Source organism: Phalangium opilio, unplaced genomic scaffold (assembly GCF_054372755.1).
Source record: "Phalangium opilio isolate 3A_F unplaced genomic scaffold, DU_Popi_V2 ptg000063l_1, whole genome shotgun sequence".
Lineage (NCBI taxonomy): Eukaryota > Metazoa > Arthropoda > Arachnida > Opiliones > Phalangiidae > Phalangium > Phalangium opilio.
Genome location: NW_028324180.1, coordinates 4,386,847 through 4,398,492, shown reverse-complemented (window position 1 = coordinate 4,398,492; position 11,646 = coordinate 4,386,847). Strand labels below are relative to the sequence as shown.

General features: G+C 37.8%; 1 long non-coding RNA gene across 3 annotated transcripts; it reads right to left on the bottom strand.

Annotated features, from left to right (window-relative positions):
• Nucleotides 1–257: 257 nt before the first annotated feature.
• Nucleotides 258–3,700, bottom strand: LOC149662780 (uncharacterized). Of its 3 annotated transcripts, XR_016368626.1 has the most exons (3): nucleotides 3,651–3,700; nucleotides 987–3,124; nucleotides 258–904 (listed from the first exon to the last, which is right to left on the bottom strand). It is a non-coding gene; the product is annotated as an uncharacterized LOC149662780 (long non-coding RNA). The 3 variants fall into 3 exon arrangements; XR_016368627.1 differs by lacking the exon at nucleotides 3,651–3,700 and having other exon boundaries at nucleotides 258–921; nucleotides 987–3,148; XR_016368625.1 differs by lacking the exon at nucleotides 3,651–3,700 and having other exon boundaries at nucleotides 987–3,148.
• Between the last annotated feature and the right edge of the window lie 7,946 nt (nucleotides 3,701–11,646).

Sequence of the window (11,646 nt, the reverse complement as noted above, 5' to 3'; positions counted from 1 at the left end):
TTAAAGAAGTACTTCAGTATCGTTAATTACATTTAACTTATATCCAATAACATTGATTTCGATAAGCATATAATGTTGCACTTTATTTATGAAAGAAGCTTAAAAACGACGGTATTTGAAATATGGAAGAAAAATATTTGTTTCGTACACTGTATACATATACAGTGGTGTCGAGATCAGACCAACAGCTTCCTTTATGTAGAACCCCCAATACTGCCAACGGGTGATGTCATACTAAATTATACAGGGTGTAAATAAATGTTTAGAATTCATGTTTTATTGTATGCAAGTGACAACGAGTGACAAGGTACAAAAAGAATACTGGAGAATGCAACAAAATATTTTAAAGAACTGTCCTACGATTAGTCTTAGAACGTGGGCCTCAAATTGCAACCTCTTAACTGTTTGGTAAACACCTCAACGTAAATATTCGACGTTTCTACCATTGTGGTTTAGGCACTCTTCCAGACGACTGTCCATGTCTTGCAATACATTTGCAAGCAGTGAACTCATGACGCATGGTAAGACTAATGGTATTGCCGTCTTGGGAAATCCTCGTCCGTTAAGGCTTGATGTAGGGGGTATGATAATGCCAGTAATGATGCCCTTGTAAACTGGCACAAACAGTAGAATGGCTTAGTGCAACTTCTTGTTCCACCGCTCTATTATTACTTATTAGCATGAATTAGCTTCAAAACGTGCTACGATGTCAAAATCTATATCCTCATTACAGACTATACAGTCTCTTCTACGTTCATGATCTTGCACTACCGAAATCACGAAGGTGCTTCGCACCGGATGTTGTCGGTGTGGAAGCACTGCCTTTAGTTGAACGTTACTGCGACCTTCACCCAAAATAAACATCCTGTCCAATTTGTCCTGGTTAGAACAGGTTGGCATTTTGCTAGGAAACGAGACTAACTACTGTAATTCTTATACTTAGCTCCAACACTGAAGACCCTGTATATCAAAGGGACCGGAAGAACCTCAAAGTTGAGTTTTCAAAGATTGCCAGATTGAGCAGGTCATGGGATTTAAAGTGATGAAGGTCGCTTTAACGTTCAACAAGTGACACCGCGGTATGTTTTTGGTGCTCCAATGTCCTCACCCGATAGGTCCAAACAATTACCATCCTGGTTTTTCGGCTCAGCGTTGCGGTATTGCCGGTTCCATTAGAAATACAAGGTCTGTAGTGTTACAATTGTAACAATACTCCTGTTAAAAATGCACACATACTGTACCCCCCCCCCAAAAAAAACTTTTAAATTTCGCGCCTTTTCAATAGCTCTCTTTTCAATATGGGAAAAATGATTTTAAATGACAATTTCTTAAGTGTAAGAATTAAACATGAAAATGGAGGCTGAGTGAAAGATAAGTGTAGTTTTAATTATAATTTGTTAGTTAAATTATAAGGTATCCATGAATTTACCAAAAACATTCGTGTTTTGGGTTAATTTCACATTAATTATACTTGATTAAGTTTAATTTAACGGTTTATCTAGTGTGGATTTAGTTTATAATACAAGTTTCAATGAAATATTAACTTTAATTGCAATTACTCTAAAATATGTATGCGCTTTTGATGTATTTTAATGATGAATTAAATTAATTCGAAAGTGAAATAGGAAACATCTGTGGCTGTGCGAAAAACTTGTGTTGTTTTAATCCTAATTTGAGCGCAGTTCGGGAGAGTCGATTAAGCTTAAAAGTATAATTTATTGGAATTTTTTACCCTAATTGGAATATTTTGTGCAGTTTAACATTTTTGCCACAGTCATTATTTTACCCTAAACTTTTGAATTTCGCGTCAATTAATGTACTTTAAACATAGTTGAAATTAACTGAAGTGTGAAATAGAAAACATTGGGATTTACCAACGGCTTGGGTAGTTTTAATCTTAATTAAACAGTTTATTTAAAAGTTATTTGAGCTTTTAATCCAAAAAATGAATATTTTTGGTTTAATTTCACGTTAATTATATTTAATTGATTTAAAATTAACGTAAGATTGTATTTCGGCAGTGTACATTTAGGTTATAAATGACTTTCAATATATACTTAACCTTAATTGCAATTTTTAGTGGGTTTTGACTCTTATTTTACCTTAAACTTTCGAATTTCGCGCCTATTAATGTACTTTAAAGATAATTGAAATTAACTAAGTATGAGATAGAAAACATGGGGCTATACTAAGAGCTTGTGCAGTTTTAATCTTAATTATGTATTTTATTTCAAAGTTACTCGAGTTCTCATCCAAATATGTATATTTCATGTTTAAATTCACGTTAATTATACTTAAGTTGAAATTAATGAAGGATTGAGGTTTGGCAGTGTTGATTTAGCTTATAAAATGAGTTTCAAATCACCTTAATTGTAAAGTTTAGAAGAGTTTTTCATTCTTGCCAACACAATGTGTTAAACTTTTATCATACCTCGTGCTAAATTTGCGGTAACATAAAAATCATCTATAACATATGTTAATGAATGATGTGATTCTATAGTTTAGCAACTTTGGCTTCAATAACAGTAATTAAATTAAATACCTAAACAATTCATAGCAATTTAGACAAATAAATGTGAACTGTGGAGATAGCCAACAACGTAACCCTCCGTTGCTGACGTGGTTACGTTGGAAAAATCTGCGCTGATGTAAACATGGAAATTATTTGACTAATTAAATTACATAACGACACTGACCTCCTGGATTAATCAGCACCACTGTTACTTATATTTATGAATTAACAAAATCCACTGTTGTAACAAATAGGTAAGCTGCGCTAACGTAAACATCACGACTCTGCAGTAGGGAAAACATATTAAACTTTTTGTCATCTTACCAGTAGTATTTTGAAGTTTTCGATCTTTTCACAGGGTAAAAAGCATTATCTTTATTTCAACACGTTAATAATTTGAATAGGTATGCCATTTATTGGAAGCGCACACGGTAAATACAGCATAAAAAGCCTAGTGTTAACCAGGTTAGGCTATGTTTCTAGCATAAAATTGAGCAGACTATACACAGGATTCCAAAACAAATGAGAGCTGGAAATCAGCCTTTTTAATAATCTTTAAAGAGTAACTAAAATAGGGTAATGGCAGCCCTCTGCCTTCGACTGTATTAAGCTCTATGGGGAAATAAGATGGGGTGCTATTAGCATGGATTTATAATAGAAGCTTACGCTTCCTGGATATTCCACTCGCCTTAAAACGCGCACAACATTTATTCCTCATCTGAACTGGCGCGAGCTAGTACCAGCCTGGCAGGCGCGTTTGTGACGTAGAATTTGAGGCAAATTCAGAGGGGGGGTGGACGTTTTTCACGCGCTTGAGTTTTTTTTAATAGCGCGCGCGAAACAATTTTTAGAAAAGCGCGCGCGAAACAATTTTTAGAAAAGCGCGCGTGCACGCGCGCCGAGAGAAAAAAGTTTGCCTCAATTTCTACGTCATCAGCCCCCACGCGCGCGAATTTTTATGACATAAATGTGTTTGAAATCAAAATGCCTTACTGAAGGCTACAGTGGAATATCCAGGAAGCGTAAGCTTCTATTATAAATCCATGCTATTAGTCTATACAACTTAAGCCTTGGCCGTAAAGAACGTTCAAAAACTTACTTTAAATGATATAAAAACCTCTTAACTGTAATTATTTACCTGAATTACTTTTCTAGACGAAAATTCGACCTGATAACGACGTATTTCTTATTAAGGGTGCTACAGTTAATTAGAAAATACATATAAAGGTGCTTCAAGCTCGGTTGAAATACCAAAGTAATTTGTTAGCGTCCACTGCTAAGAAATTAGGAAAATCAGCAAGAAAGCCAACATTTGAAATATGTCAACGTAACTTGTTAGCACCCACAAACCTAGGCCCTTCTAGTTGTCAACGAGAACGAAATGTAGAATTAGGTTTAAGCGTGCTATAAGGTTAGGCTGACTTCTGGCCCAAAAGTAATTTTTTGACGTACTATCTTAATTAGTTAAATTACAAAAATTAGAATTCATTAATTAAAAATCGAAACAAGTAAGTTTCCCATTTAATAAATGCTTGTTAATTTAGAAGTATTCCGAAAACTAAGTTCGCTATAGTTTTTCCGTATGGCCTGCCACAATTGCCTTAAAAAACTGAAATTTTTTTAATGCTTTTTCTATGGGACGCTAACCCTAAAAACTGTGAATTTTCCTTTAACATTACGGAAGGGTGTCATGTCATATCTACAAGGGCCTACCGGCCCTGTAGAATTTAGATAGGTATTATTTTGTATGGGCGCTGCCATAACCGGTCGGCGGCCTTTAGTTAGTGGCTGGGATTTCCTAGCCTTGACAGACCAACCCTCTGAAAAGAGAGCGAGGGCGGTAATGCCCAAGCAGGGTTGGCAAAAATCCGGATAATTTGAATAAAATCCAGAACAGTGGTTTTTATTGGATTAAACCGGATTTTATAGGATTTATCCGAATTTTTTTAAAACACGAGTTATTTTAGGTTTTTTGAAGGCAAAGTACTTCTGTTTAGCTCTTATTTTAGTTTTGGGGCACTCCCCGACCCCTAGCCCCGATTACAATATAAAATAGTCTGCTAGTTTAACTGATAAAATGTTTTCATGAAATCAATTTCTTTCCTGAGTGCACGAGCCTAACGCTAGCGCGGCTCCAGTGGATCCCTTACAAGGGGACTTTCCTTCTAAACTCCGGGTTTGGCTTGGCAAAGGCTAGTGGGCGGGATTTATTCATGCACGTATAAATTCCGCCCACAAATGCCTCTAGCTTTCCCAAGCCAAAACAGGAGTTCGTAAGGAAAGTCAACTTGTCCACTGGAACCAACGCTATGCTTTAAGTTCGAGTAATACTGGAAAAATATTGTAAGCTGTAACTAGACAGTAACCGGTAACATAACTATTTGTTTTATCATTTATAATAAATAATCTTTAGTTGTCACTTCATATATTTTTGCCTTGTTTTTGGTTCTATTTTAATTATTTTTATGGCACAAAATTGATTTTTCCCCATTCATAATTAAGCCGGATATTTTAGGTGGATTTTTTTAAGTGGATTATTCCGGATTAAACCAGGTGGTTTAAACCGGACTGGATAGGTAGTTGCCAACCCTGTGCCCAAGGTCGTTTTACTTTAATAATGTCCTTTAGTGTTCCCAAATTCTCATCCCCCGTTCCCTTCCCCAAATGTAATGCTAGAAAGGACTCGGTTTGTACAGTGGAAGGCCGACGTTTTCCCAATCCCTTCAAAAATCCAGCGTTCACGTGAAAGGCTCAAACAGGATGGGGGAGGGGGCTTCAACCACCTCTTCATAGGTGACATGTCCCCTTTTTTCCCAAGAAATTTTCTCGAGTGTTTGAAATTTTGAATCCTAACCGTCAATTCTCTCTGACAAAGCCAACGCTCCTAGTCGCGGCTCACGGGGTCCAGAATGTCTTTGTCTCATTAGGACAAATAGATGGGTGCATGGTAAGTATGGAATTCCAAATTTCTAAATTTTATATTTTTGAATTATATTTATAAAACCTCAGTATATACATTGATTTCTACATTATCCAAGTGCACAATTCATAAACGGTTGCCTTTTCTTCTTTGTTCTCCCGCGATTTGTGAAAATTGTGGCCCCTTCGCCAAAAGTTCCTCATAATAATAATTATTTTTTTGGAGACTGCATTCTAGGAAAACAATACATCTCATTTGTGATGCGTGCTGCTAATTATAATATCTTTAGGGGAAACATCTTTGGGAGTGACATTCTATGATTGCTGTGTGAGAGGGGTGAGATAGTGAGTGCTAGAGAGAGAGAATATGTAAGCTAGTAAGAGCCGACATTTCGCCATGATATGGTATGTTTTCCCACGGTTTTCCATTTTAATATTTTTTGAAATATGCATTAGGGCAGCGCTTCTCAAACTTTTTAATCTTGCGGACCGGTTTTTTCTTTCAACTATGTATGACGGACCAGATATATTTTTTGTTTGGTATAAAGTGCAATTTTCCAAGTTTAATGAATGAGAAAATGGTAAACACATTAGTAGTTTATTTATATACGTGTGTAAACCATTATTATGAGATTACAACTTAAAGAGTTTGTGGATGACGAGTGCTATAATTTTCGTCATCCAAAAACTTAAAATACGAAAAAAATCCTTGAAAAATCCAGTTTATTATGATATGTTTACTTTTGTATTTGGTTTCGTAGAAATTTGTACATTGCAATCAAAGTTTTGTGTTTGGAAAAGGCCTAGCTAAATTTTGTTTCGTTTGATGACGTAGTAAGGAGAAATTTTCTCTCTTGATGTCGCTCACGTGACCCCTGTTAGTGTCTCAGCGCCGCGTTAAGCCTATTTTATTCAGATTCGCACGGCATTAGTAGACTCGGGAGTCTCGGGCGCGCGCTTGGCTTTTCCGCGAGATGCCGTGAGTGACGTAGCGAGGAGAAATACCCGCCAAAAACTTCTCCCCAAATTTTCTTTTGCCCCCAAATTTCAAGTTTTCGAAGTGTTTTTTCTGTGTTTTCCCTCCTATTTAAATATTTATTAAGCATATTTTTGGAATCAGAAGAATTTAAACTCTCAAAAAAGTACGGTTTTCTTTAGATTTGAGATAATTTTTAAATCAGTTCGGTATTCCTTTAATGGCAAGGATGAGCCACTGGGCCTCTTTTCACCATCCCTTACCAAAAAATGTGAACTATTCTCCAACAACAAAATAGATGTTCAATTTTTTTAGAAACCATATTTTTTAACAGAATGGGTACTAACGGTATAAAAATTAGTACAGATATAACGGAAAACGCTTAAATTTCAAATAGTGAATAAGCTTAATATGCTAAAATAATAGACGTTGAGTCGCAGAGATCTTATGAAAAAGATATTTCTCGGGCACGCCTCTCATTAGTCAGAACTTGGTGACACCTAGCGGGGTTCGTAAAATAAACCGAGGCCAATTCTACTTTAACTAAAGGGGTTAGGTCAAAAAGGGTAACTATAATGGAACAGCTCGATCTCTAACTCTCGCGCACCTAAATCGGCGCATGTGATCCGTTAAGATGAAAATTCAAGAAGGTAAATACGACTTTGGTCTTTTTTATCTTTACTGATATAAGGAGGGACTAGAAACAGAGAAACGGCCGTTTATAGCAGGGAAAGGCAGAGTCTGCCGGCGCTTGCCTACGGACCGGCAGCCGCATGTCCGCGGACCGGTGCCGGTCCACGGACCACAGTTTGAGAAGCGCTGCATTAGGGTAAACATCGCTCATGTGTGGGAGGCTGGGAATATTTTTGAATGATTGTTCTAGTTTACCGAGAAGCATCTCTACTCCTCGCCTTGGTACAGCAGTTGCGCCGTGTAACGGTACGTAAATTATATAATATTTTTGAATTATTGTTCTAGTTTACCGAGAAGCATCTCTAGCTCATCAGCTTGGTAGTTGGTACAGCAGTGGCACCGTGTAACGGTACGAAAATTATATAATATTTTTGAATGATTGTTCTAGTTTACCGAGAAGCATCTCTACCTCATCAGCTTGGTACAGCAGTGGCGCCGTGTAACGGTACGTAAATTATATAATATTTTTGACTTATTGTTCTAGTTTACCGAGAAGCATCTCTAGCTCATCAGCTTGGTAGTTGGTACAGCAGTGGCGCCTTGTAACGGTACGTAAATTATATTGTAAAAATTATCTCAAATCCAACACCATTAGCATCAAACTACTACAGACTTGGCAAAAATCAATTTTTTGGCGCTATTGAATGGCTAGAATGGACGTCTCATGAGAGAAACATTCTTATTCAATCCTCTTTTAGAGGTAAGGAGGTTAAAATTCAAACCCTAAAGGTAGATGGTTATTGCCCCACAAACAAAGAAGTGTTCGAATTCATGGGATACTACTATCATGGCTGTAAAGTTCACTTCCCTATAAACAGAAACATGATTTTACATGGTGACCCCACTCAAACATTAAATACGAGGTACACAAAAACCGAGAAAAAAATTTGAAAACTAGAAGCCCTCCACTACAAAGTGAATGTCAAATGGGAATGCGAGTGGCAACAGGACAAAACAAATAACACCGAAATAAATGATTTTTTTAAAACGCAACGACATTCGTATTAAAACAGCCAAAAGATTGAACCCACGTGATGCTTTCTTTGGAGGTCGTTGTAGCGCTAACAAACTGTACCATAAAACAGCTGGTACAGAAAAAAGGCACTACGTTGATTTCACCAGTTTATATCCTTTCGTGAACAAAACGGGTAAAATTCCTATTGGACATCCTCAAATTATTTTAGACAATTTCCTTGATATCTTCTCTTTTGATGGCCTTCTCAAGTGCGATGTACTTCCGGCTCAAAATCTCATACATCCGGTTTTACCCGCTCGGATAAATGGTAAGCTCACCTTTCCCCTATGTTACACCTGTTGTAAAACTCAATTTTAAGGTGACTGTTCACACAAATACGTCGCCTGCCCAATCATACCCTCATTACAATAGATCAAACAAAAATATATCAAGTAGTCGTCGACAAAGTCAGAGTTTTCCCTGATTATACTACCACACCATATGGTTATCAAACCAATTGAATTTAAATTTTAAAATATTGATTTGGGTGTATATATATAATTTTTGTATTTTAATTAATATGTTTGCAGACATTATATTATTAATTGTGTTTAGTTTTATTACACTCAGAATAAAATTTGCCATTACCGTGAAATAATTTCTTTTCTTAATTTATGAAAAAATATCTTTAAATAATATCCCCACCAAAAAAAGACGAGAGCGTAAAAAAAACACGGCTCCTCCGACTTAACAGTGGCCGCCATCTTGTATGCCATACTGGCTGCATACTCTCTATCTACAATAATGCCTCAGAATTCTTAGCTGCTTTTGAGGAATATGCTAAATTTCACAAGCTTTCGAATGAAGATAGGTTAGCAGCATTGCCTCTCCTTTTACGAGGGCATGCTTTATACTGGTACAGAGATTTAATCCGTCAATATGATGATATTTGTAGCTCAAACCCTAACCATCCTCGCTTAGCTTGGAAAACATTTAAAAGACATTTTAAGGCTCCATTTAGAAATTCTGAAGCTGATTCGCAGCTTAAAATAGAGATTTCCCAAAGAAGTCAGAAGGATAAGGAATCTGTAGAAGACTTCTTCGGGGATGTTATGAAATTAAACTTAGGGATGACACATCCTCTTTCCGAAAAGGAGTTAGTTTCCATAATTAAGAGTAATTTAAAGGATGCTTTAAACTTAGAACTCCTCTTCTCTTTTTGCAATTTACTACTATGGAACAATTAAGGAATTCCTGTAAGACAATTGAAAAGGATATAGAAGTAAGGAAAAGAAATGCCGAGAAACGAGAGAAGAAGAAATCTCCCTCTAAACCTAAGGCTATAGCAAAGACTGCATCATCTTGCTCTGAAAATTGGGGGTCCTCTCATAGTCAATGTTTCCCTGGGCAGTGTCAAAGTCCCCTAATTCTCCTTCACATCCTAAATGGGAATATCCCTTAAAATCCTTAGACTCTAGATCAAAAGCTAGAGTTCAAAATACTTCAAATAATCAGAGAAGCTACACAAATCAACTTCGAGTTTGACGGAAGAGATCCTCACGCCTAAGCACATTTCTGACAACTCAGTTGCGGAACCAGAACAACTCCAATCACCTTCTGGCTTTTCGGAGGAGATTTTGACTCCTGAACAGAATTCTCAATCGCAATCCCAATCACTGCGAGCGTCCGAAAGTTCATCGGCCACATTATCGGAGTCCCTGAGAACTCCTCGATTAAACAGGGCTACCTTACCCGATGTTTATTTAGAACCTTTTCGATTGGGAAGGCGTAGAGAAGTGTGTAAGAGGGCAACGGTTATGCCGGGAGGAAACGAGGTCGATATCTATTACCGACCTCCCGACAATAAAAGATTAAGGTCACCTAATGAGGTTCAGGTTTACCTCCAGAACAACAACATACAAAACCTAACCAGGGAACAGTTTTCCTTTTCCTGAGAACCAATCTCTGTTTTCCCATGGGAATTTATCTCCCAAGCGAATAAGAGACGATACTAATACTGTATACTTTCAGATGGCGAAACAATTAGATGCTTTGTTGTGGTACTTTGAAGTACCAAAGGAAGTAAAACAAACAGCTTATAGGTCAAAGAAATTTACGAGCAAGACTGAATTGTCGATCCCAGTACTAGAGCAGTATTGTCCAGCAAATGACAATAAGATGGAAAAGTGCCGCAATTGCGACGATTTTGGTCATAAAGCACATGATTGCTACATGCTGTAAGCCCCACAAAACTGGTAGGCTTACCCTAGAGTAATACAGCACTGTTTCAATACAATAATTTATTTCAACTCACCCAGTCATCTTTTTAACTTAAAAACTAAAGTATACAATTTAACAAAATAAAAATGGAAGAGCCCTCTCTTCGGTGAGCAGCCAAAAGATAACCTTTTGGTCCCCGGCCCCTCCTTTTATAGACACAGGGTCTCGAGTCGGGTATAAGGGTTCCTTCCCCCTTGACTTTTGGTCAAGGGGTTAAGTCTCTGTCGGGATTCCGACGAGGACAGTTAGTGCAATAGAACTTTCTTAGTTATACAAGCGTATGCTCGTTCCGCTGCCACCCCAAGTTCGCTAATTTTAGCGTTATGAGGAGCAACGGCCTACCAGGGGTAACGCCATTTCGCGTTTGCGATGTGGCCGTTACAATGCCCAATCGTTATTTAAACTCTAAACATGCTTGCTCACTGTGTTATTCGAAAGGGCATACCGCTGAAAACTGTCCCTTCGAGAACGAAGATTCAATGATTATAGATGTCCCAAAGGAAGAACTTAAAGACTTAATCAATCCTGCCGGAGAGGGCTTTAGCAATTCACCCTCTAATCTTGCCAGTCAGAGATCTCACTCTGAATTAGTGGACACAGTTCCTCGACAGGAAGTGGACTCAGATCCTTATTCCCATACACCTTACCTGACGTTGCCACCGCGCCAACCGGGTCGATACGAACCCGTAACGGTTTATCAAAAATTTAGGGCATCCGTCCTTGAAAATTCTGCTTCCATTGCAAAAGAACCTTTATCAATCAACGCACCTCCTACTCCGCTTCCACTTACTCCTTCCCAACAATGGAAACCCCAAGCGGATGTAGACATGGACCAAGAAAACTGGGAATGATTCGGATCCATGGGATGGATCCCAAAAGTGACCATCCCTAAACTACAAATTCCGTCCAAAATACCCGAAGGAAAACATCCGTTGATCTGAACTACAGTAGTATGCTGGAGGTGTCGTAAAGTAGGACACCATGTAGTGTCCGACTGCCCGGGGAAAAGAAGCAAGGAAGCAGATGAACGAAGGGAAGCCCGCAGGATTGCTCGAAAGACCCAAAAAGAAAACAAACTATCAGAAAGCAAGCAATGAAAAAAAAACTGTTAAATACTCAATTTTAAACCCCTGCCAAAACATTCAGGGTTCCTCGGGGTAACCGTTTTTTTTTTTTCATTTTTGTTACTCTTTGTTATGATTAAAATTGTTCCTAAAGAGGGGGGAATGTAACATGGTTGCCAGATTCCTTGGAGTTTCTACTCCTTGGATCAGGGTATATATGCCTCCATGTTACATGCTCCTCCTTTTC